This window comes from Coturnix japonica, chromosome 1 (genome assembly GCF_054131305.1).
Source record: "Coturnix japonica strain WE chromosome 1, WE-NBRP24, whole genome shotgun sequence".
Taxonomy (NCBI): Eukaryota; Metazoa; Chordata; class Aves; order Galliformes; family Phasianidae; genus Coturnix; species Coturnix japonica.
The window spans coordinates 22,294,147-22,320,261 of NC_140663.1; the positions used below are offsets into that span (position 1 = coordinate 22,294,147).

General features: G+C 35.2%; 1 protein-coding gene across 4 annotated transcripts in view; it reads left to right on the forward strand.

Moving 5' to 3' along the window:
• The window catches only part of TFEC (transcription factor EC), a 67,683-nt gene that overhangs the window by 1,994 nt on the left and 39,574 nt on the right, over positions 1-26,115 (forward strand). Inside the window, exon 1 of one of the 4 annotated variants that reach the window (XM_085529038.1) lies at positions 2,968-3,068. The exons of the other annotated variants lie outside the window; for them this stretch is intronic. The gene's annotated coding sequence lies outside the window, so the exon portion shown is untranslated. Of the gene's footprint in view, positions 1-2,967; positions 3,069-26,115 lie in introns of those variants that run through there. 4 annotated transcript variants of the gene reach the window in all.

Below are 26,115 nucleotides of genomic sequence, written 5' to 3' on the forward strand. Positions count from 1 at the left end.
CAAGTGAATAACAAGACTTTGGGAGAGGAGGAAAATCGTTATTAAAAATACACACAGACTTGATCAAAATAACTTTGATGGCTGGAACGATGAGAACAGTCATTCTATTCTTTTGACAGGTATTTTTTGGTCTGAGATTTGAGGGCACTGATATTGATTTAGAAAGCTATGTGGCTCAATTTTAAATGAAATGTAAAACTTCTCACTTTTCTCACCTATCAACCTCCATAAAAGAGCAGCTGCTCTCACAGGTAAAACTGTTATTCTCGCTTTGGGTATCACAGTGCACTTATTACGTGAAGCTTAACTAAACATCTCCTTCTTATGTGAATAGGAAAGAAAATCTGTATTTCTTTAGGGTTGAAGATCTGATTTTAGCATCTGCAAGCAAGCTTGGATCCCAGACTGGAATTTGGGATCCAGACATTCCTGAGGTCATCCTATGCAGAGGGCCCTTGCTTTTCTTCTCTCTCCCAGAAGTGCTAATAGCAATACACTTCTCCTTCCTTCCCCTATCTTCTGTCCTGCAATCAGATGTGACCCTGGCCTTTATGTCCACTGCTCCCTCCTCAGATAAAAAGCAGCAAGCTGAATATGGCAGGATAATGGTTTGGATCCTGGTTATCCTACAGAAAGTGTTCCAGGAACACAAAGAAGTTTCCTTCTACCACTGTTATCAGAATTGCTCTTATACGCTGAAAATGGATTAGATTTGGTAGCAGAACTACCCATGTAGGAGAAAGGCAGAGGAAGAGGAGCTGAGAGAGCTCTGTCTCTCAAACATGCTCAGTTCCTGTCTTTCAGGGGGAACAGGAACAGCTCTAGAGATTTAAGGAGGTTAGACAGATTAGAATTTGAACATTGTCTTGCTTTTTAGTAGAGAGTCATGAAGACTGCAAAAAGCAGTGGAGTCCTGGATGGTGAAGTTCTGCTTCTGTTTCAAAGGCTGACCTCCCTGGAAAAGAGGTCTCTTTGCCAAGAATTCTCATAGGAAGAGACCAGGGCCTGTATCCATACTAGCCTACAGTCATGGACATGCTGAACAGCTGTGCAAGTCACTTTTCCCTGAAAAAAAAAACAAACAAAACATAATAAAAATGAATAAAGCATGGTCTAAACAGGAGGGAAAAAAAAAATAACTTTTTCAAGTTCTTAGGTACAAGATCTGGAGTGCATCAGGGATAAAAAGGCATAAACTATCAGTAATTACACTCAGAAAGAGCAGTCTATGTTTCTGGGTTTTATTCCTCAACAATGTCATATACTAAGATACCTCCAAGTCTCTCAGAGCTGATAATATTTATCAAGATTTACAAGAATCTTCAATGAAAGGTTTATGTAGCAAGCAAATATCACAATAATGTCATTTTCATTTAACAATAAGAGTGAAGAAAGGAAATGTTCGTAGCCTTGGGAGGAGAAAGAGATGGCCTCTTTTCATAAGTGTTTTTACTTTGCAACAAAGTGCATTCTCTAATCAAAAGAATAAGGAATTAGCTCTGTAATTCAGGGAAGGCCATGTCAGGGTGCTGATTGGCACAAAAAAGTCAATAGAATCCTAATAAGTCATTTATCGTGGAAATCTGTGATGTGAAAACAAAAAACTATACAGGAATAAAGAGACTGTATCAGATATAATAACTAACTAAGTAACTAATGGTAACTAAGATTCATTGGTCAACTAAGAGCAGACTCCTTCATTTATCTTCTCTATCCTTAAGGCCAGGCCTTCCATCTCTGTTCCCTTTGCCACTATGATCCTCTCCATGATGCTTTTAGGATCCAAAAACATATTTATATTAAAGAAAAATAGGTGAAGGCTGTCTGCGTTTTAGAATTTTGAATTCATCTCATCTTTTTAAATGTCCACTGGGGATGTGGACTGTCCCAGAATAGAGCAGAGCTCAAGAGAAGGCTGTGAGAATAACAACAGAATAGAAAAAACCTCAGGTTCAATGTCTGATGAGGACACTGTCCAAGTGTTTTATCTCACTCTGATGTTTTTGTCTCTGTAAAACTTCTTGCAGGATCGGATCTCCTTCTTGATGAGTTCAGATGCACTAATAACTTCTTTCATTAATATTAATAAAATTTGAGAGCTGATTTTAGAAATTCACCCTCCTTTCTTTTGTTGTTATTCAGTATACCATAAACTTGACATTCAAAGCAATTTGTCATATCTTTTGAAGTATTTTATCATCTTTCCGATAAAGCAGGAAAATGTTGTTAGCTGTAGCTCTTGTATCATTTCTTGTGTATACCATCTTTTACAAAGGCATAATTGATTCATTTACTCATGTTACACAGGGAATAATGCACAGTGAGAGAAATGGAACCTTCCCAAATGAGACTCAGATGTAAAGCTACATTTGCTTCCATAGCAGTTAAAGCAGTTATAAAAAACTAGGTTTAAAAAGAGACAAAATTGATTCCCTCAAGGCTTTAGCATATAGGCGCTACTTTAAAAAAAAAAAAAAAAAAAAAAAAAAGATTTCAAGATATTCATACTTCATAGGAAATCACTGCATTAAAGAGCCTACCCTGATTACACAACTTTTTAATCTCAATTCAAGATAAACATGTCTTCAAAACCACATACACCTGAGTTACCCTTTTTAAATACCAAAAACCTTGATCCATATTCAGGGTTTTTTTTCTTGAGCCTACCCGCTGTGATGAAAGAGTCATCTCATCTCATATTAATTTTGTCTCGGTACATGGAATATTATTATGCTATAGCTTTTGGGGCTGCTTTTCAAATCTATTTCTGAGAATTTTAAATCTGTTAAAGTAATAACTAAAATTTCCAGCTTGGTTCCAAACTAAGTGCTTTGTAAGATGAGGCTTCTGTTACACAACTACTGCTCTCTGTAATTGTCTTTAGCAGTTACAGAAAGTCAAATATAGAACTGAATTTGTTGTAGTTCCTTAAGAAGCAAACTTTGTCCCCACCCTTCTTACGAAGGAAAGCAGGATCCGTAAAATGCTGGGTAGCTTCCCCTCCCTGCCTCACTGACATTCTCCAACCCAGCCACCTCTGTCACCCACGGTATGAGTAAGGAGCTGGGGTGAGTAAGGGGCTCTGAGGATCATTTTGCTTGTCACACTTTGCTTCTCAGAAGGAAGGGCTAACTGGCAGGTCGTAGGCTGCATTCAGAAACCACAGGAGTAAATGCTGTCACTGCAGAGGTGGTGGCAGGCTTGGGGAGAGATCCTGAGCACCCAGCCCAACTTTTGGGCTCACAGAACAGTGAAAGTACAGAAGGGATTAACTGTGCAGTTGTTAATAATCAATTTTAATGTGAATTTTTTAACTGCCGTTGAACTTGTGGTGGTATTTATTTTTAATTTTATTTTTATTTTTAATTTTTTTGACAGGAACTAATTGGTTAATGTGATATTTTTCAGTGTCATTTGGATTTAGACCACATTACAATTAAACAATTGTACTCTGTAGCAGTAGCATTGCACCATAGCTAACTGGGTTTAAATTACACCATTAACTTAATATACTGCTTTCTGAGGAGACATGAAGATTAGATTTCCCCATTTTCTAAAATTAAATTTGTTGTAGTGCATAAAACAGTACATGGTCTTCACTGCTTCCTCAAACAAAGATTCTGTTGAGTTCATTAGAAGTTTTGCTGACAAACTTGGAGTGAGATCATATTTAAATGAAATTTGCAGCACAACACAGTTTAACACTGGGGAGTTTGCTACTCATTCCCCACATCTCTTGTATATTAAATTATGAAATAATTATAGAACTATAGGCACTTCAACATCTGTGTGTATGCAAATGTTAAGTTCATGTGTATGGATGTATAGACAACTATATTCATTTTCAGTTATGCTCTCTGCTAAATATAGATGATTTTTCCCTAAGGGAAAGAAGTATAAAACTCATTGATCTACAGGAAAAAACAGTAATGCCCCTTCTCATCCCCTAAACCTATAATTATCACTTGGTATCTGAAGAATGTAATCATACTTATTCTTTTTGACTACATGGTCATGGACAAATGCCTTAAATTCATATGCCCAAGGTTGAGAAGAATTTTCAAAGCCTAGAAGTGATTTAAGACCATGGGGCATTCCTGAGTTGTTTTTGTGGTTCTTACAAGAATATCTCAAGCACATAATTTGGCATCAAAGTCAATATCTGTTCTTTTAGAGCTATACACTGAAGTATTCCAGTATTTCTGTGGCAACTGGAAGGACTGAATGATAATCTAGATGTCCAACTGTAAATCAAGGAAAATTAAAAAAAAAAAAGAAAAAAGCACAGGACTGTAAATTTTCCCTAGCAGTTGCAGTTGTGAGGGTCCTTTTACACAAAGATATAAGAGTGCTTTGTCTCTGAAGTGTTGCAGAGCTGCCTTGAAGAAATATAAATAAATAGTCAGCATGTAGGCAGAGGTCCAGGGTTATGTTCCATGATCATTCTGTTACTTTTGGCAGCTTCTTGGGACTTTAGGAATATATTACCCACCTGGATGGTAAATAATCTGGGATCAGCAGTACTGTGGTTGCATCTGCCTGTGTCTGGCCTTGTTCCAAAGGGACAGATTTTGCTGAGTTTTGAAGGTAGGGAAGCGGCACATGGCTGTAGGCAGTAGTCCGTACTAGGGTGAGAACCAAAATAATTCTGTCTTGCAAGCAATAATCATACCATGACTCAGTTAAAGAGCACTTGTGAAATCAGGCACAGCCATGCACAAAACAGCCCTGTTGATCCACTGGGATCTATTAAGATTTTGTATTAACATAGACTACTTGACTGTTCAAAACTTTCCATTTTGATGTTCCTTCTGGAAGCAAGCCAGGTGTGGGCCAAACAGAAGCCACCCCTCAAGGGTGGCTCATAAGCTATACATGCTGTAGGAAATACTTGTCATTTCTCTTGTTTTCACAAGTCTGCCTTCTTCAGAGGCTGATCAATCCAGCTGTCCCTTGCACATAGCTGGAATCTCCCACTTCACCTCTGCATGGCTGGATGCGCTGCAAGGGCTGCAGGGAGTGAAGTAAGATAATGCAGCACAAAATCATTTTCCTCTTTTTGGTTGTTTAATGAATTGTGACTTTGAACTTGAGGAGTATATCCGTTCAACTAAGGCAAATTCCCAGAGAGGCAGCAGGAATTACCCAAAGTGATTCAGCACTTCACTCCAGTCCTGCATGGGGATCTACCTTCATTGTCCTCAGATAAATTTCTTCCTTGTTTCTGCTGGATCCATTTCAATATTATTTTATTTATTTTGGCATACTCCTCCAAACTTCCTGGTTTAGCCAGAGTTTTAAGCAATAGCTGAAAGCTTGTGGGAGGGGATGAGGAGAAAGAAGGAGGGAAGAGACGTCTCACACTTCACACTCTAATCTGAAAGAGGAAGTTCTGAAAGTTTTGCAAGGTAATCAGACTCAAAAAAAAGTTTAGTCTGTTTTGCAGCCACTTTCAGCCTTGCAAACAAAAGATGCCTGATGTCTGTATTGACATTTTGTGTGTGTCTGTGTGTGTGTGTATGTGTGTGTGTTATCTTTCATCATCCTTCAATATCTGGGCTTGATACCTGTTAGAAAAAAATATAAAGGGGGCTCAGCCTATTTTCCGTTAGAGTCCAGCATCAACTCAAACTAAGAGTGGTTTTTATTTGGTTTCAGTAGTTAATATTAGACTTTTTTGCAGTACTTCAGTGAAAACAGCTGAATTTTTTGTTGCATAAATTATGATACCCTATAAACTATAATTAAAGGGATAGAAATACTCAGTTACAATGTCTCAAGATTTAACGAAGGCACAATCACAGACAATGGGATGAGCATATAAAGAAAAATATAGGCATTTACCTTACTCTTTTATTACGTCTTTAAAGGTAACTCCAGAATCATATATATATATGATATATATAATATATGATATATATATCATATGTATATATATAACGTCTTTAGCTCATTGGCTGTACTATATCTATTGATGGTGAAAGAAAGCTTTCCAACAGCAGCACAGAAAATTTTCAAGTTGTCTTTTTGTAAAGGTTACAGAACTCCAAGAGAGAACAAAATCCTTGTTACCAGTATCTAAGTACTTACCCCACCAGAGGTATTTGGGTGCAAATGAGCAGTCATGAAGCTGGCCCATATAAATATTAGCTGTTTTCTGGTCTATCTGTGAAACCATTGGCAGCTGGAAGTGACTTTGCTGCAAGTGTGCAAAATCAAGTAGGACTGTTTTCTGGTATCTATTTGAATGGAGGTAGGAGTTGCTTGGTGTGCTAATGAGCTGTTTGGTATCTCAAAAGGCTTGAGATTTGAAATTGCTCTTTCTTAAGTGAATCTGTGTAAAAAGCTAGAAGATAGATACAAGTTGTCCCCTCTGAGCAATAAGTCATTCTGGTAGGGCCTGTGTTTCCCAGAGGTAAAGATACTCTGTGTGTTGCTACAGTAGCTTCAGATGTTTACTGTAAATCTCATGCTTCATAGAAAAGTTCTTACAAAAAGATGTCCAACCAGTTACAGACACCAACAGGAATTTTAGTTTATAAATGGTATACTAATGCAATACCAACTTGACATACTCCTACTTTCTAACCAAGCTGAATTCATCAAATTCTCTTTTTCTTTGATGCACACAACTAATATTCACTCTGCAAAATGCTCAAAGGGTTAAGTTAAAGATCAAATAGTCTGTAGTAGTGTGCAGGAGAGCCTCTGCCTCCACCAAATCATATTTAAATGATAAAAAGCATTTCAATGGGGTTAGAACCAAACTGTGAAGCTACTGCTACATTTAATAATGTAAGCTCATACATAGTGATAACACTTAATTATTGTAAATTTAATTATAAGAATTACAAGAATTATTTATGTCAGAAAATAATCAAAATAATTCATTTTCTGTTTATATGAGCATTGTTTAATATTTTTATGCAGAGGCATTTTTTTTTTATTTTGTTCTCAAGACTTTAATTTTAATGATTTTCTTTAATATTAATTCTACTAGTCTCATAATTTTTCTCCACATTGGTTATACTGGTTTCATAACATTGCAATTAAATTTTGTTTTAAATTTTAACTGAGCAGAAATTGTTAAATTTATATGTTAGAGAGCAGAGCCAAGAGTGTGTGACAATGAGGAGAATCATGGTTTCATTTTTGGAATATGTCAACAACTTTATTAAATAAAATTAAATAAGGTAGCTTCAAAGACATACATATTCAACATCTACTAGAATTCTGGAAGTACCACTGCTTCTTTTAATCAAGCAGGTGCAAGGAGAACTTACAAGGAAATTAAAGGTATCATATAAACTTTGTTATTTAACATAAATTTATTTGAATATAACATTATACATCTGTAGAATTCATCATTGCAGATGGGCAGACTTTGTATGAGAGGAATATTTATAAGTGAATGTCATGAAATACTGAATTAAAACACATTCAGAGAGCTTCTCTTCAGAACTTCCTGTTTCACAGTCACCAACATTCAGATGGAACTTGCCAGTCACTAATTTTCAGTTCATTAAATCCCAATCATTATTTGGATCATCTGTACAGTTGTTCAAGTGATCATATAATTTCTCTTCCTTTTCTTGAATATCTCAGAATGGTTACTGTTTGAAACAAATAGAAAAACTGGAATGCACTGCTCATTGCTATTCTGGCTCAAGTTGACTAAGGTTAGTGAGATTTCTGAAAGCAAAACAACTCTTAAGGAACTTAAGTTTATTTCAACAAATCAAACTCTGATTAGAGATACATGCATTCAATTCACTAGACAGGATTGAGATGGATCCACAAGTATACTTAGGGTCTATTTAGGAATCTATTTTTATTGGCTTCTGCAAAAGTTGAGTATCTAAAATGGAGCCTGGGCATGGAATGAAGTTCCCCTTTTTTCTGTTGATTGCAAATGAGAAACACATTGTTCTTCATATTCACATTTGACTTTACAAAATTACATTACAGTTGCTAAAGTGATACTTCAGCTATTCCTACAAACACCAAGATAGCATACTGTAATAAGAACTTCTAGCAAACTGCCAACCTATTGCAGTTCTCAAACAAATTAACAGTGTGATTGGAAATATTACCCTTTGTCAGTTTCATATACGACTGTAAAGTACTCTGCAAACGAACTCTAGTCCATCTGCATCAGTCATACCTGTTTTTGAGTAGCAAAGATCATCACCTGGTTCCTTTTTCTGCTGACTCTCACATTTTCTTAAACTGTTTTTATCCATACAAAACATGAAACTGCAATCAGCAGCCAGGGTGCAAGAGATTAGGTCTTAACTCCCTTTTCCTTTAATGATTTGAATGTTAACGTTGAATATTTTTTAAAAGCTGTGCAGATTTTCATATTTAACAGTATTATACCAAAACAATATCTGATTAATATTACTACACAATTCATGTTACATGTCACTTGAATCTATGAGTTAGCATACTAATTAAATTAATTTTGACTAAGACATTCCAAGCACAGACTCCTCAGTTGCATGAACTGATTTCTAGGGCAGCAAAATAGTGTATTTAATGCTGGCTTCCTTTGCCTTAGCCTTTAAAGCATGAAATAAGATTTTATTTTATTTTATTTTATTTTATTTTATTTTATTTTATTTTATTTTATTTTTTTATTTCCAGGCTTCCCCCTCTAAACTCATATTTAGAAACCTAGTCAGAAGTTCCTGGCAGCAGCCAGTGTCCATTGTATTTGGTAACCTGTATGCCTTTCCATGGTGCTGACTTTTCATACTTATAAGAATCAGTTCATTTACACTGAAAGTCCTAAAGAAAAAAAGTAAAATGTACCTCTTTATGGGCATGAGTTTGAATATTTTGTTCCACTGCATCTGTGTGAAGTGCACTGATCCACTACTTCAAAAGTAAGGTCAGGATTGCTATTTCCATCTGTCAGCTGGTGTTCTGCCCTATGTACAACTAAAACTGAGACTAACAGAATGCTTGCATCCTGTGAAGCTACACAGTAGAAAATAAAATCCCCTTTCCATTATGATCCATTAAATCTGATCATTAGGGGTGTAAAAAAAGCCCATGATGGTTTTCCATCTTGTTTTCACTGAGTAAGAACAATGAATTAATAATGTGGTGGCTGACCCACCCCAAAATGTTGACTTCATGTGGTTCTGCACACTTCAGGAATCTGGGTGAGTTTTATTTAGGTATGTGTTATGCTTACTGATATTTTATTTTATTTTATTTTATTTTATTTTATTTTATTTTATTTTATTTTATTTTATTTTATTTTATTTTATTTTATTTTATTTTTGCCATTCTCCTAGTTGCATTCATGGATTTATCAGTAAAGCTGTCCTGCTATTCTTTCCTTCTAATGGAAAGTTGTTGATCAAGCAGGGAACTAATCTTGCGATTTGAAGCAGACAGAAAAAGCAGAGTTTTCCCTCATCTTGAGCTGAAAGATAGTTTACAAATACCAGTAATCACAGCAGAGCTTGCTTTTTCATTTGTGGTTATAAAAATACATGTCGAAGCTTAAGAAGATAATTAAAAAAATAATCAAAAAACTTAAATACACGAAACCTTTTTTCCTACTCTAAAAGTTTTATTTCTGTTTGCTCATCTAGAGGAGAAATATGAGAAAGTAGGCCAAATGTTTAGATCTGCATTTGTATTTTTGTACAGATCTGAATTCAGACTGCAGTCAACTAAAAATGAAAGCCACCATTTGCAGGGCAGTTCAGTTTGCCAGAAACAGCTATTTTCATGGACAGCAGCTCACCTGCTATGCTTTCTATTGAATAGGACCCACTCTTTAAGTGCAAGTAACCGTTCCTTTCTGTTTACTATACTTTTCAGAAATCATATCCATTCTGACGTATTTGTTGGTGTAACATAAAACTACACAAAACATTTTCAATCAAAACTAACCTATAAATGGACAACAATATATAGATTTTTTTTGTTTGGATCACAGTGCTGTTTTTTTTTTTTTACGGATTCCTATACTGAATGATGCAGATATACAAACCCAGTGTGATCTGGAAAAAAAAGTCTATGTATATTATCTAATTCTTAAGCTCTCACTCCTACTAGGCAAATACTACATTATGTGGCATAGATTGTAGAGGTAACTACAATAACTGAATAACTGTGGTGTTCCAGGTGAAGCTTGAAACAGGATGCAAATGTTTGTAGTGTCTACCTACCTCCTTCCTATCTCTGTCTCACTATTGTGAGTAGTACAATTCACACACAACTGTTTGGTTTTTTTTTGTTAGAAAAATTGAACAGCTGGTGCCAGCCTACATAATAGCTAGCTATTCTAATGCCTTTTTCTTTCCATTAACAAAAGCACTTTGAATATTCATAAAAAGTTGACATTATTTCATTAGCATTTGCCAAGTGTATCTGTAAGTCTACTGAAAAGAGTATCATGCTCTCTGACGGGTATCTGCATGAATGTTTCTAAAACATGATGTCCCACAAGCACAGAGGTCTGAACCATGAGGCAATCAATCGACACTGAATGTAGATTGCCAGTCTTTCATTCCTGCTCTCTTTTTTGTTAGTTCAGAGCTGTATTTATTGTTACTTCTTTCATAAATCTGTGAGATCCTAATCTAGCTCTCCAATAGATAGTCAAGAATAGGTGTTTGTCAAATTTCTCAGCCCTTTTGACCTCCTTAGTTTTTACAAAGGGATTTTTATATATTGGATTTTTACCTGTACTACAGAAACAAGACTTTCAAAGTTTAATTCAAAATCAGAGTCGCACTCCAGGAGCTCAGAAATTTCCAGTCATGTTCAAAGAGCAGGAATTCTGACACATGGTGAAACTGGTAATTATAACTATTGGGACTGTGCCTCCTGAGCAACTAGTGACATGGGGCAGAGATGAAAATTTTGTTCTGAATTTTCCAAATACATAGCATGAGGGATTTCTGGTACATTACAAGATCCTAGGAGCAACATGGCTACTGAATGAATGTGCAGTACAGCTGCACTTGTCGAGAGGATTACAGGTGCTTAGTTGCCAGGATAGTAGAGGGAAGTGATACCGATGGACAAGAACCTTATTTTGTTATCTGCTTACACTCTGCCACTGTGTCTCTGTGTTGCTATAGTACAATTAATAAATAATAATTAGGTTAATGGATGCCTTTGGCCTGCTGGCATTTTGAAGTAGAGTAAATGGGTAGAGAGCTTGAAGAGATTTTCATGAGAATTTTCTTTTTGAAGAGATGGGCAAAACTCATCCTGTGTTGGTCTCACTGAAGAGCTATGGGAAAGAAATATTGGAAAGAAAGACAATAATGCTTGCTGCAGTGAGTATTAATCAGCCTGGGGACCTTATCCATATATAAACAAACGTCCTGTGTTTCTTGTGAGCCACAGAACTCCACTTTCGAGAATAATAATTTTTTTGTGAATTTTGGCCTCTTGCCCCAAGACATTTTTCTGCTTTCTGGACACATGGGTCAGTCTCTTTCAGCCTCAGACCCTGTTTCTGAAAAGGAAAATGCCCATATTAAAAAAGAAGTACGAATGACAAAGTAACAAATAACCACCATTGTTGTTTTATTTTTCTTCTCTATTGAGCACTTTGCAATAAAACAGCAGCTGAGATTTGTGATTCTATTCATTATCTCCAAGTCCCTGTGCTAATTTTTATCCACTGCTTTTCACCTCCACATGGATTAGCAGCTGCCTGTGAACCTACAGCCTGCAGATCCACAAAACCTGTTGTAAGAGATGCAAATCAATAGGAATCAGCTGCTTAGCATCCCAATATCACCCTACACAGTCACACATCACAGCAGGTGAAGCAGATCTGCAGAAGGAGAATAGTGATTCTGAACACCATCTCTCTCTTTCTTGTTCTGCTTGACTGGAGTTCAATGGCTCCAGAAAATATAAGTCCTGTAATAATGTTCCAGCAGTAATAATGCACAAGAACTTTACTGAGAACATTTTGCTTATGTACTCTTCTCATGAACAAAATAGTCAGATATCTTCATACAGAAATTAATTGTCTTCATGTCTGTGTATGTTGTCTATCTGCTACCAGAGACTGGTGGCCTTTTGCACCAGTTCTGCAACTTCTACAATAAAATTTTTAAAAGCAAAATTTAGGGATAAAAAGGAAACAACAACATATATTTTCTCAGTAAGTGAAGTCAAATGATAAATTCTTGAAATACATTTGGGAAGTAGGGTTGACTAAAGAATATTTTGAGGATACACTCCACCTTATCATAACAGGCTTGTCCTGAACAGTGAAAGAGGTCTATACTTTATTAGGCTAGATTCTGGTACTCAGTTTCCTAAATCTCATACAGACATAAAAAGTAGGAAAGAATAGAAAGCCTTACATATATTTATTTATATTGAAGACACTGACTTTAAAATACAGAAAATTCTAACGTCATCTTGTGCAAATGAATTTGCTGCCTTCAGATTCACTATAGCTGCACTGATTGACACAACCTGAAAACTTGTCTATTTTTTTTTTCTGTTTCACTCACAGTTTTGAAAGCAAAATCACTGCTTGAATCTTTATTTTAAAACAAAAAATGCATGTAAATTGTGTCCTCTATGTTCATCAGACATGCTGTTGAGTTTGATAGTCCTATCATTTGTAAGCTACATATATTGTTGCTTTAATGCATTCCCTCACTACTTTGATAAAAGCCTTAAGATGTTGCCACTAGTCCTTTGATGTTTCCTTCTGATGTTACAGTACCTCTTTTCTTCTCTTCCAAAAATTCCATATTGCATAAACATGAGCAGGCAAGACACTTTCAGTTAAGGACAGAAACATCAAGTTCTATCAATAAAAGGATAGGGAAAAAAAAAGAAATTAATCCATACTTTTGTATAGTTTAGTCAAGTCTTTACACAGATTAAAAAAATACCCTGCAAAGGTCTTAACATTACACTTAGTCCAAACATATTTCACTAGTTCTAAATAAAACAACTAGGCCGCAATGATTTTTCTTGTGCTGCAACTATTTATTTCTTAATAGGCTGCTACAGAAAATATGCGTGCATCTAGTTTTGTCTATAAACTATTAGGCTACTAACAGGGATTAGCTGATTTTTCCATAAAAGACTGACATTTCATATATGCTTTCAAAGCCATACATCTTCCTTAGAAGGAAAAAAATACTTTTTTTTTTTTTTTTTAATAGTGGATAATTAAAGTATTGTTAATATTATTCTTATTTCTTAAGATATTTTTATTTTTACATACATTTCAAGTAAATGTTTCATTGAAGAGGAGGTTCCATTTTCCCAATGGAACTAAAAAAATCTTTGTCCCAGAGTTTTCCAAAGTAAGAAGTCAAATTGTAAAAATAAGTATTATTGTTCACATTTAACAAGGAAAATCAAGGCAAAGATTAAACAATCTGCTCAAGGCTGTGTAGGGAAACTATACCAAGTTCAGGGACTGAATACACAAAGCTCCTAAGTCCTCTGTGATTTAAATTACTGGCAAATGTTGAAAGAGGGATTTTCTTATGAATGGCAGAACTGTTTTTCTGCATTCAGGAAGAACCCAGTGTAGTGGAGCCACACCATGGTCTGGTGATTAAAGGATGTTAACTTAAGCCAAGACATGCCAGCTTGTAATCTTGTTTCTTTTAAGACATGCGTATCCTTTGGCTAGCCAATATTTTTATCATTTTCTACTGCAGAAGAAATCTTCAGGTTACAGCTATAACTTGAAAACTGCAAATATTTTTAAAGTTTGTTGTTGTTGTTGTTGTTGTTTTTTATGATCAATTCTCAGTTTCATAAGTAGGGCACAAAATATGGTTGTTTTGTCTAACAACTGAAGAGTGATACAAGTTTTAAAGATTTGTTTCATAGTTCACTAATACAGGATGCTCTTGACAATTACCACTCAGAGCTTAAGTCCAACAGATAGTTCGTGTGACTATTTCCTTAAAATCAGTGAAACATCTTGGTAGGATAAAATAGGAAAAATGATGAAAAATGTTGGATAATTGCCTAGGAAGGTATTAGCAAAGGTAAGACATGCTTGTAGCAGTGATTAAACACTCCACTCTTCTTCCCCACACACCCCTCCAATTTAAGATGAAAGTGAGAAAGAATGCTCTTAACTAGGGTTAAATATTAGAACTGGAAATAAGTGTTAACTATAGCTACTTGACTGTGAAATCAAAAACGACACAATGACAAAGGGTTCTAGAGGACCAGAAAAAAGGGAGGAAAAAGGTAATTCTTTTGAATTAATATCTGCTAAGCACATTTATTTCTTCATCTTCTATCAACTACCACATTTGTGCCTACCTTCCATCTTGCCTGCACTGTTGAAGCTGCTGAGTTCAGACTCAGGAGGATGGAGAGATGGCCTTTAACTTTCATTGCTTACAAATACAGAAGATCACAACTCCAGAAGGTGATCTTTTTCCTAACCTGCAATCCCCTAAAACTTTATTCTAATCCTTGTTGATTTTACTGTATAGCTGTAAGACAGAATCTAAAAGTTATGCCCTTGATCATGTGAATGGTCACTATGAAGGGTTATATATAAATTATATACATACACACACACACACACACACACACATATATAATACATATATTTTATATATATATATATAAACTTATATTTCCTGTTGCTGTGCAGGCTACTTCTTGCTGTAATCATAGGATTAAAGATTTGGGTTGAAAGGAACCTTTAAAGATCATCTAGACCAATCATCTACCATGGGCAGGGATATCTTATACTAGGTAGGTTACCTAAAGCCCCAACTAAAATAGTTTTGAACACATAGAAAACTATTAATTATGTTTGTCTATCTTATAAAATTAAATTATTACTGAAGCCTACATCCTACTATGAATGAACACCCATGACACTGAAATTGTGATCTGTATTCTGGGACTGAGAGAGAAAAATGTTTTATATGGAGTTTTACATGGGTTTTATTGAATTATTCTCAACATTAATTTTTCCTGGGGTCCCTCACTCCTCTGTGTTTGAGACACAGTGCACAGCCAAATCAGGTGCCATTCAGGGCACTTGTGAAACACCTTTCTCCTCCAATCCATGGCAGTTTTTGCACACTGGTATAGAACCTAGATCAAGTATGTCTCTGTGTATGTCTTCTAAACAATGATACTCTTCTTCCAGTGCGGCCTTACCTGTGAGGAAGTATACATGGGAGTTTGCATTAATGAAGCATTTAGAGACTGAGAGTATTTACCAAGGTATTCACTGTCTGGTCCAAAATTTTCCATTTTGGAAGAAATTCTATCAACAAATCAACCAGGCTTAATTTTGATCCGTAAGAGGTTGAAAAGCTCTGCTAGGAACATTTTCTTGTTTTACTGGCAAACTTTCATGCAATCTGCGTCCTGTTCTGGCAAAGGAATTTCTGGATGATGTACTCCTGTGGCCCATTCAGCTTCATGTGTGACATTGGTCCCTTTGTTCAGTTCAAATATAAAGTGAGCTAACCAGGATTTTCTGAATTCAAGAGTTTTTATGTTAAACATGTTTTACCTATTTGTTTTGCTTGATGGTTAAGCATTTCTTATACGTCTATGCAGAATGTTTGGCTAGGTGTATGAGTTCATCTGGGACAACAGTGTTTTACGTTTATGATGGAAGCATGCCTCTCACTGCTAGGATCAGTTTTAGACTTGGCACCTAAGGAAACTATCCACTAGAAAGCTTGCATATGGTTTAAACTTCTGCTTATGTTCCAGTATTGTCTGTTCATTGTTTTGTCTACTTCCTAGACAATTACTGAATTGTCATATCTTGATTTTCCTTTTCTTCTTTTAAGGTTATTTGGTTTTCATTATGATGGCAGACTCTTCTCTCTTTTCCTTCCTATGATCTTGGTGATGGTCATTATTTTTCAAGAATTCTGGGTAGGAATACAGGGATACACAAAATATCTTCTAAGCAGAAACTGAACTTAATGTTCCTTCTGTTATTCTTGACAGCTCTTTATTAAACCCCCTTTTTTTTTTTTTCCACTTACATTGTCAGCCTAATCTGCTTAGCTGGTCTAAACTTCTAATTTTTCTTAGTTGTAGTGTATTCTTCTTTTATAACTGTATTAAAACTGTTTTTCTGCACCTATTCATTCAAGGTCAACATTTTCTGCTCTTGTTCAGTGCTGAACATTGCCTCAGATCTTTCCAGAAAATAAGATAATGCCATCTGCAAATCTAAGGTGTCTTGAGTATTTTTCATTGATACAAATATGCTTGTCTCATTCAAGTTTTATAGAGACCTTCTTCATGTAGCAGAAAAGGGGGTTAAGGAGATAGTTCAACAGTATCTTTTCAGTTGCCTTGCCAAATATAAATTTCTACCCAATTGCACTACAAATGTTTTTTGAAAAAACAATATATAAAGTATGCATTTAGAAGGGAAAGTTAAACATTAGTTGTCGTCATGAAAGCCTTGCCTTGGGAGTTGAAATGTGGGTTAAACTTAGCTTAGCTGGTGAAGCATGGATTAATGTGACAAACTATCTACTTCTGTTAAAGATCAGACCTGGAGAGTGACAGCAAGAAATCTGCACTCCAAGTAGTGGGATTTCATAGTCTTTAGGGAAGGATAATCTTGTCCATTATAGAGACCACCCTGATTGTGACAGTGAGCTATGTACCATAGCAGCTGTTGTCAAAGGAGACATAAGTTATGTGAACAGCTCAGAGAACAGTGCAACTAAAATCAGAGACCAAATTTCGGTACAGTGTTCATTCCATCAGTGTTCAGTCTGAAAGTCTTTCTCCCTTTGACAAGCTTTTATGTATCTGATTCAGTGGGACGTTCCTGAGGACCAAAATAAAACAATAAAATCTGGACTTGATTGAGAAAAATAATGGTTTCACCAAAATACAAATCTTATACTCTGCATCCAGCTATGGAAAAGATAGCGAGCCCAGATAAATCATGTTGTTAAGCCATTTTGAAACTGTGCAGGATATATTGTATGAACTAAGTTCAGGATAATCCTGGGGTCTTAAGTTAAAGCAAATAAAATTAACTTCTTCTAGTTGATAGTAAGATACTGTGTTCTTCCTCTGTATTTAGATTTTGCAGCCTTTTGAATGGAAAAATTGATGACAGATTGACAAAATGATAGAAGAAAACTACTAACATAGACATACTATAGGGCTACTGATTTCTTTCAGCATCAACTTTTCAATTAATAGTGCATTTAAGACAAAGATAGGAAGTTACTTTCCTTGAAAGTGCTGTATCATTTCTTCTTCCTTAACTGAAATTCCAGACTGAGTAAAGGAAATACCTTTCTGAGCCACTTCTCCTTTCTCTCCCTTGAACCAAGTGGGTATACACAGGCAGTGACATACATTATTCATGGTTATATTTGTACTGGTCTTTTCTTGTTTGCCCTGCTGTGTTCATGTCCCTGGGCCCAGGCTGACAGTGTTTTATATAGGTGATAGTACTGACAGAAATCCAGCCTCTGCCGGTAGGTAAATAAATTGGTGCACCAATGCTTCTGCACTTAAACTGAGTGATGAAAATCAGCCTAATCAATTTGTGTTTTATTTTGCATATATGTCAAAATTATAGTTTGAACTGTCATCTTCCTAAAGCAAATTACCTTCTTTAATGCGACTCATTGATTATTCTGATAACTGCATGAATGCATTAGATAACTGAATAAACTTCTTAATATCAATAAACACTTCCTAAATTTTACTGTTTAAAATTCATAGAACATCACTTAGTTGCAGTATAAATAATGTGGTATATTTTCCTGCTGAAAGATCTGTGGCAACTTGCTGAAGACTAAAATAATGTTATCATTATTAAAATGTGAAGAAAGTAAGAAAATCCAGTGACAAAACCATATGTAGACATATTTAGTACTCTATATTGCTTCTTTGTTTAACTCAACAATATATATATTTTTAATGACAGTCTTTTCACCAGTTTCTCTTTCATTATGAAAAAAGAATGATTCTTACTTTTCAAACAGGAAAACATTAATTCTGGTGGCAGAAAGATTTTATACAGATACATAACTACAAGAATGATTTTCTAGACAATTCTAACCTCACTTATTATTAACTTGTACATTCTTTTCCACATTAGGACTATTTCATTTGAAAGACTTAGTTTTTCTTGTTCTGTACTGCTTATAATTAATGCTGCTTGTAATTAATTCTCTTAATAATGACTTACCAGTAATAATTGTTCATTCTATAATTCACACAGAACTCTCCTTTAAACTAAGTGGGATTTTTTTCATTAATCTTACTAAAATCAATTAATTACTTTCTGTTATGTAGCATGCTTTAATTTTGTGTATATTGGCTGAAATTTGTGGACTAGCTTGAGCTTACCCTAATATCACTATTTTGGCTCCTACTCTGTAATGTCTACTAAGTGTCTGTTGTACCTGAATTGAACTGGAGATGCCATAAATTACAACTGTAACACTGACAGATGAGTGCTAGGTTCAGCCAGGCTACCTCCTGGTTCTATTTATGACATTTTAAAAACAGTTATAATCCTTAGGGTTTTTAAATATTGATTTCAGAGTTCAAGTAATTGGAAAAGGATTTTGGTCTGCTGTACATTAGAGAAAGTATAATGTATATATAACTGTTTGAGGTACTGCTGAATGGTACATGGTGAACTAAGATAACTAAGATTAAGTAAAATCTATGTCAAAAAGCAACACTGTTTGCTCAGTTAAGTACTGATTATGCTATTTTTGTGAAATTTCCAGTCAACTGTGGTGTGCAGCAAAAATAAATAAATAAGGATTTGGGGTTTTGCATTCTCTAAATATTCTCTGAATGAACTCCTGGCATCCTCTTTGATATTCATCAGTGTCAGGCTGAAAAGCATATTTTCAGTTTCAAAACAAAAAACTCCAATTCAGAAAAGACTCTCCCAAATGAATTATGCATTTTTAAAAAGTCAAATTATATTCATTACAACTCCTGGTCCCACTAGGGTTCTTTACCCACCAATTTCTAGGATCTTTATACAATTCTCACTCTCTCTCTCTCTCTTTTTTTTTTTTTTATTTTTTAAATAACAAATATAAATCTTGTGAAATTATTTAAATATTTCAAGGCAACATAATTACTGTACTGTAAACCACTGTTATTACTCTAAGTGGAAATGCATTGCCAAAAGAATATTGTGATTTTTAGTTAGTATTCAACTGTTGACAGCAATTTGTTCTATTCCCATGAACGATATGCAGCAGCATGCTGAAGCATGAGCATAGTCAGACACATTGCCACTTGTAGCCATAGAGCATATTTTAACACAAAATGCAGCAGGTAGGTTTAAAAGAACTGCTTAACAATTTATGAGAATTTATGAGAAATATTTGTTTTTACTTGTTTTTCTTTTCTTTATTTTTTCTTTTATGGCTGTTCTTGATGTCCTGTTCTTGTCTTTATGGGAATAAAACCTACTACTGTCAACTACCCTAATCTACTCCACTTCTGTGACAGCAAACTTTGCACTCAGATCCTATGCTGACTCAAAATTCTGTTCTGCTCTGATTTCACACACACACAAACAAACAAACCCCAAAACAACAAAAAACCCCACCACATTGTGAAGCTGATCCCAACATTCAAGAGGTTGCCCTGTATCATTCAGAGACAGAGAAAAATACTAGAAAGGAGATTTCTTACTCTGAGGATGATTTTGTTTGTGTCTTTATTGAAACCAAAATGCTTCATGGACTTCAATGTTGCATTCAAAAATATCCAATAGATTGTTTTCTATGATGTGGCTTGATGATCGTGAAGATCTTTCCCAACCTAAATGATTGTGTGATTTTCTGAATCTACCGTGCCAAACTGCTTTATGCCAGCAACTTTCACTTCACTTTTCTGCACCATTCTTGCAATGTATGAGTTGGGGGGTACATACCTTGGAACAGTTTCTTTTTGCAATGATGTAGGACAGAAACAAAAATATGGGGTTAGTAATAAGCAGTGCTATCATTTGGTGGAGAAATTATCACCCACTTTTAACACAGTGAATATGCTTTTCAATGAATGTGTTTCACTTTTGGGGGAGAAATATACGTAGTGGGAAATCCTGGGAAAACAGAGAAAGGAGAACTGAGTATTATCCCTTATGAAGTAACTCTTTTATCTCCACGCCTACACATGTTGCCTCATTGTCACTTTGGCCACAATGACAAGGAAACTAGATATTGACAGAGATATTTGGATTTAATTCTTAATGACTACGTGAGGCAGAAGCTTATAATCCATGCAAAGACTGTGACATATAATCGGAGCTTTCTGGATGAACTGGGCTTCCTTGAGATTGAAACTATGATGAATATAATTCAGGTGGGGCTATGGCAAAACCTTTTATCACATACCACAATGAGCTGGATATGAGAATTGCTCCAGAGCTTGACAATGAGATATTGGTGGTTGGAGGCTTGGACAGAGTGTATAAAATTGGACATCTGTTCTGGAATGAAGGAACTGATTTGAATATGCTGACATAAAAATATAAACTGTTATGATTGCAAGCATTATCATTACTCCCAATGCCTGTATCAGTCAGTGTTATGAATCCTACTCTTTGGAGTAGATTTGGTTTTGACACGGTATTTGTCAGAAATATTGAATCTCTGAATTAGATTATCATGCTGCAAGGACTGTAATTTCTATGGATCAGCTGTTGTTGTTACAGCTGACATATACAAAAGAATTTCTAAAATTTCTGCTTTGTTTATTTGGAAGGTTTGAACAGACTGCACTCATTAGCAGAGATTTTTAAACCAAAAAGCAGATTACCCTTTTTGTACTCAAAACTGATTTTCCTAGAATACTTGTCTAACAGCCTCTTTTTCATTTAATAGCATCTTATTGGCTGACCTAATTAGAATGACTTCTTGAAACAGAAGCAAGTAGTTAAGTAAGGGCATCAGGAACCAGCTCTTTAAACACAGACAGCTGTGCAAAAAGTTTCGTTCCATCCTTGAAGAGCAAGAGTCACATTCACAATTCTTTAATAAAATCAACAATAAAGAGGAGCTGAAACAGTAAAGATTTATTATATTCACAGATGTCATGAATCAATAAGAAGATGGACAGGGTCACTGCAGAGTCAAAGTAAGGATATTAGCCAGAGTTTTGTAATTTGATTGCTATCCATTGTTATTCTTGTGTGGCCTATTAACTGCAGTGCTTGGTTTTATTCACAATTTAGATTGCCAGCTTAAATTCTAACTAAATAAAAGGGATAGTTTTGTAAAAATACTTCCTGTAGTTTGCTTTTCTTAGCTTTATAGGCTGTTTTTATACCACAGTGTTAAAATCTTGAGTCTGTTCTGCCAGTGAAGACCACAAAGTCATGGAGGTTCATTGTTATTTTAAAACATGACAAGCTGGCCTTAAGACCTTAGGGATCCTTTCTTCAGAAGTCAAGCTGGAGATGGATAAGGAGCCATGAGAGGTATGTGTATCTTAACTGCAGGAGTTCAATTAAGAAGCCAAGAGTGTCTCAGGAATACCAGTGCAAATGGAAGTGCTTGCTTTGATGATGTCTCTGTAGATGCTCAGTGCAGATAGTTGGCTTCCCCCAACTCATTTCTGATTGCACAAGGAGGTTAGCACAGAACGGACCTGAAAGGACTAAGCACCATCTAGCACTCTAGCGAGTGCTAGAGAATACCACAATGGGGAAATGCTATCAAAATCATTACATCTGCAAAGGGATTTGTCAGGAAATGGGTAGCTGTATGATCTAGCCTCCAACAGCTATAACCATGAGAGCTCTGCTGCCTCTCCCTCCATTACAGACATTCTCTTCTACTGTTTATACTGTTCAGAGAGTTTTCTCAGCCAACCCTGGCTTCTCCAAAGTCATTTTCACAGCTCTTTGGCCCTCATGTTTCTTTTGTTTATTTCTTACAACTGTTAATTTGCTGAACCACACCACTTTTCTTTTTTTTTTCTTTTTTTTTTTTTTTTTGTGCATGTTTGGCCAACTCTCACTGTATTTGCTCTGGTGGCTGTGTGGATTTGCTTGAAAATGTAAGGCTGCAGTGGATTCAGGAAGGTTCACCACTTTTGTGCACTCCTGTAATCCCTAGTATGCTTGTCTGAATTTAAAGGCTTTTGATTTTTGGACTCTCTCATCTCCCTTCTTCTGCCAGTGTTTCACTGTTCTTACTCTGAGAACTCTGTTCTTGGTATCTAGCCAGGCTCACTTTTATTGCCATTTATTGCCATTTTACTGTTTGGCCTATTCCTTTCTTATAGAAATCTCTTGCCTGGCCACTGTCCTTTGAAGACAGGAGAACTCTTATTAAGTTCCCTCACAGCCTTCTCTTATACAAGTAAATACTCCCCCTCCTTTCAATCACTGATCATTTTTGTTGCTTGCCTTTGGATCTACTCATGCACTTCTCATCTTCAAAGTCAGTATTTCCACTGTAAACACTTTGTTAAGAACACATTCTATTTTCAGCTTCTGATGTTGCAAGATTCTTGATGTCAGCAGAGCCCTGTGGAAACCTGCTTCATAAAACTTTTTAAAAGACAACAGAGCCGTGCTTAGAAAGATAGGTCAGTCACACAGCACATTGCAGAAATGGCATCCTGTTTTTTTCTCTTGTGTTGCAAATGCACTGTGTAGTTTGAGTATTATTCCTCCATCCCTACATCTGTTTTTCCAACTGTAGTAAAACAATGAACCTTAACATTATGTAAGAAGACAAGTTTGTTGCAGTAACTTTTACAAAACAGAGAATCTCACCCCATTTTTTATTAGAATTGCTATTGGATTTAGACAGTGTTTCCTGAATATACCCTATTTAAGGAGCTTCCTTCATTTTCTGATTTCAATTATAAAAAAGACCAATTCCAAAAGGAAGAGGACTGGTCCAAAATGCAAATAATTATAAGATCCTTTTGAGAGTGAAACTCCTGTCTCTAATATATGTACTTTACTGTGTACATATGTCTGACCTTATTCAGGAAAACTCTAGGCTTTGTTTTTTCACAGTACACATTAAGGTACTGTGACTTACACAAGAGGTAACCACAGAATTGTTTTCCTAAATTTACCTTCAAATTACAAGGACCCTTTCCTATGCTAAAGTCTTACAACTGAATACTCTACTATTGTACCATGTTTTCGGTTTTGTGCCAATGATTCCTTTCACTCAAAGTGCAAATTGCAGAGAGAGCCACTTTGAAGTAAAAGAAAAAGAAAGAAAAAGAAAGTATATTGTTTTTCTATAGTATTGTAATAATGGAAAATGTGCACATATGTAACTGCCTAAGAATAGAACTGTGAAATTAATATGTTTTGGCATTTTTTAATATAGATACAACAGAAAATATCTTGGTTTTCATAATGATTGGCAGTGAGAAAGACTATACTCCCATGCTGCCCTACGTTTATAATTATCTGCTATTTTTGGACACTGATACGCTAAAACACAGAAACAGTAGTCATTGTTGAAGACAAGGCCTTTGTCAAAGAACTTTTAAATGTTTCTTCTTCAGTCTCTTCACCCTTGAAAGAACATTCATAAGTTCCTGATGAATATGATGTCAAAGGTTAAACAAGATGAAAAATAGTGCATTAAAGTCACATGAGATTTTTTTCTTTTTTAACTTGAAAGCTACTGTAAGGCATCAACTAAACACACAGCTCTGAATTGCCAGACTGGATGTCTTTCGCTTTGTATTCTCTCTTCATGCATATTAATGGAGGTCTCCTCTAGTCAGATCAAAGTTCCAATAAGAAAAATATTCACATTAAAAAATTAATTACAGTGTTTAGCTTAAGTAATTAATTGACATAATCATACATGCTTTTATATAAGAAACATTAAAGTGAACAGCTACATTATTTGCTGATAGTTTTCAAGATAGAACAGAAGCTTATAATTGCCATGTTGAAATTTCATTTTGTTATGAAATAATTTCACAAATATGCTTTTCTCAAAATGTCTAATATAGAGAGCAGGACAAACAAACAGTTGACGTTCGTTTGTAATAGAAGTTAAAAAGGATAAAGGATTATTTCATCACTAAAATTGAGGACTTTTTTTCTAATTCTAAAAATCCAGTTGAAAGTCATCAGAAATGTCTGTGTTATGGCTGTTTTTCTTATCTTAAAATGGAATTAGACTTTTTGGGTACTTGCAGAACATTTTAATATTTAAAGAGTTCATAATTAGATGCTTATGTTCTGGTACAGTGACTGAAAAGAACATGAAGTGCCATAACTCAAACAATTTCAGAGAGATATTGTGTTCAGGACATGATAAATGATATGATCAGTGTGAGAAATTTTACTTCAAGAGCAGTTAAAAACACTGGAACAAATTAACATCCGGCATAAATGAAGTCTACTGTTCTGTCCAGTATATTTTGACTTTATTTAAACATATTATTTTGTAGCAGACATTTAAACATTTATTAAATTCAGAGAGAATTTTCATCAAGTTGATATTATAATAACCAGTTCTGAAACCCAAAGTTCCATAAAATTTAAACAAACAGAGAGCTGTTAGACCACTCATATTAATTCCTAGAAAATCACAGGCTATTGTGTTCCATTCATTTATTAACCTAGTACTCAAATTTGAGTCCAACAATGTTTTTTGATAAAAGTATATCTTGGATTTGGATAACGCATCTCTTCCATTAAGTCACTGAGACTTAGTTTGAAAAAAACAAAATTTACATTATTTCTTTTTGAATATTTCACTGTCTATTCACTTAATTTCCAGTGTGACCTTGCTTAACATTAGCCTGTAGCCAGTGGCTCTTTCCACGCTTTCTGAATTAGCTTAAAATCTGTCTTAGGTTCAGCATCCCATGATAATTTCACAAATTTTAGTTTGACATTAAGTTGCGGAGTTTCTTTAAGCATTCATTGAGACACATTTTTCTTATGCCTCAATTGCTTCTGTAGCTCCATTCTGTATCCTTTCAAATTTTCAGCTGCGTTTTAAACATTGTTAGGGTAGATGTATTTGCAGGTTCCATACATGATGAATTCTGAGCTGCAAATATAAGCAGAGTACAGTCAGGCTCCTATTCAGTATGTCCTTTACACCAGATTATCTTGCTTTTGCATCATCTGGGCACTGCTGCTTAGCTGCTGTCTTGTTCCTACCCAGATTCATTGCTTTCAGAGTATTCTCCATTCAGTTTTCTGCAGTACTGCATCCTATATATACATATATTTTTCCAGTTTATGCAGATTTCACTGACTTGGAACACATTTTGTTTCAAGCAGGTCACTAGCTGTAGAAATACTGGCAGAAATGTTGAGTAGTACAATACTGTGAAGAGATCCCTTTTTCTGTTGCCCGTCGTTTGCTGATTGCTTTATTATGCATATTCGTTAGCCAACTCTTAATCCTGTTAAAATACACTGTGTTGATATTGTGCAGTGCTATATTTTTAATTAGAATATTGAATGATACTGCGTCAAAAGGCACACAAAAATTGAAGTGTACCTACATCGTTACCTTTGGTAACCTAACTTGAAATCTCATCAAAGAACAGAAGAGGATTTGTTTGACAAGGCTTATTTTCCAGAGACCTATGTTGACTAGCATTAATTATATTCCTATCTTTTAATAATTTATTAATTGAATCTCTTTTCAGTTTTCCCTTTATTTTCCTAGGACTGATATTGGACTAGCACACTGCTTGCCCATGGTGGAATACTAGTACAGTATGTGGCACTGCTACATACTGGTATATTGTTGGCGTGATTCATGCTTTACTTAGGTCTCCTAAATGTGCCCTTTTCTTACTTTTCTCATACCATTATTTTTACTGATGGAAAAATCACATTAGCAAATGTGGAAGTAAAATCATTGGTGTAAATATACAGAAGACCTAGTTATGCTACTATGGAATTTTTAGAAACGAAAGAAAGAGCAGTGTGAGTGTGGGAAAAGATATTACACAATACTACCACAGTTTTACAACATGAGGACGTGCTCAGATTACAAAGTGCAAATGAAGAAGTTTGACTCTGTATCTGTAATTCTGAAAGGCAGTTATGTTCCTGTTCTCAGAATTGGCTTAGAATCATAGAATTACAAGGTTGGAAAGGACCTACAGGACCACCTA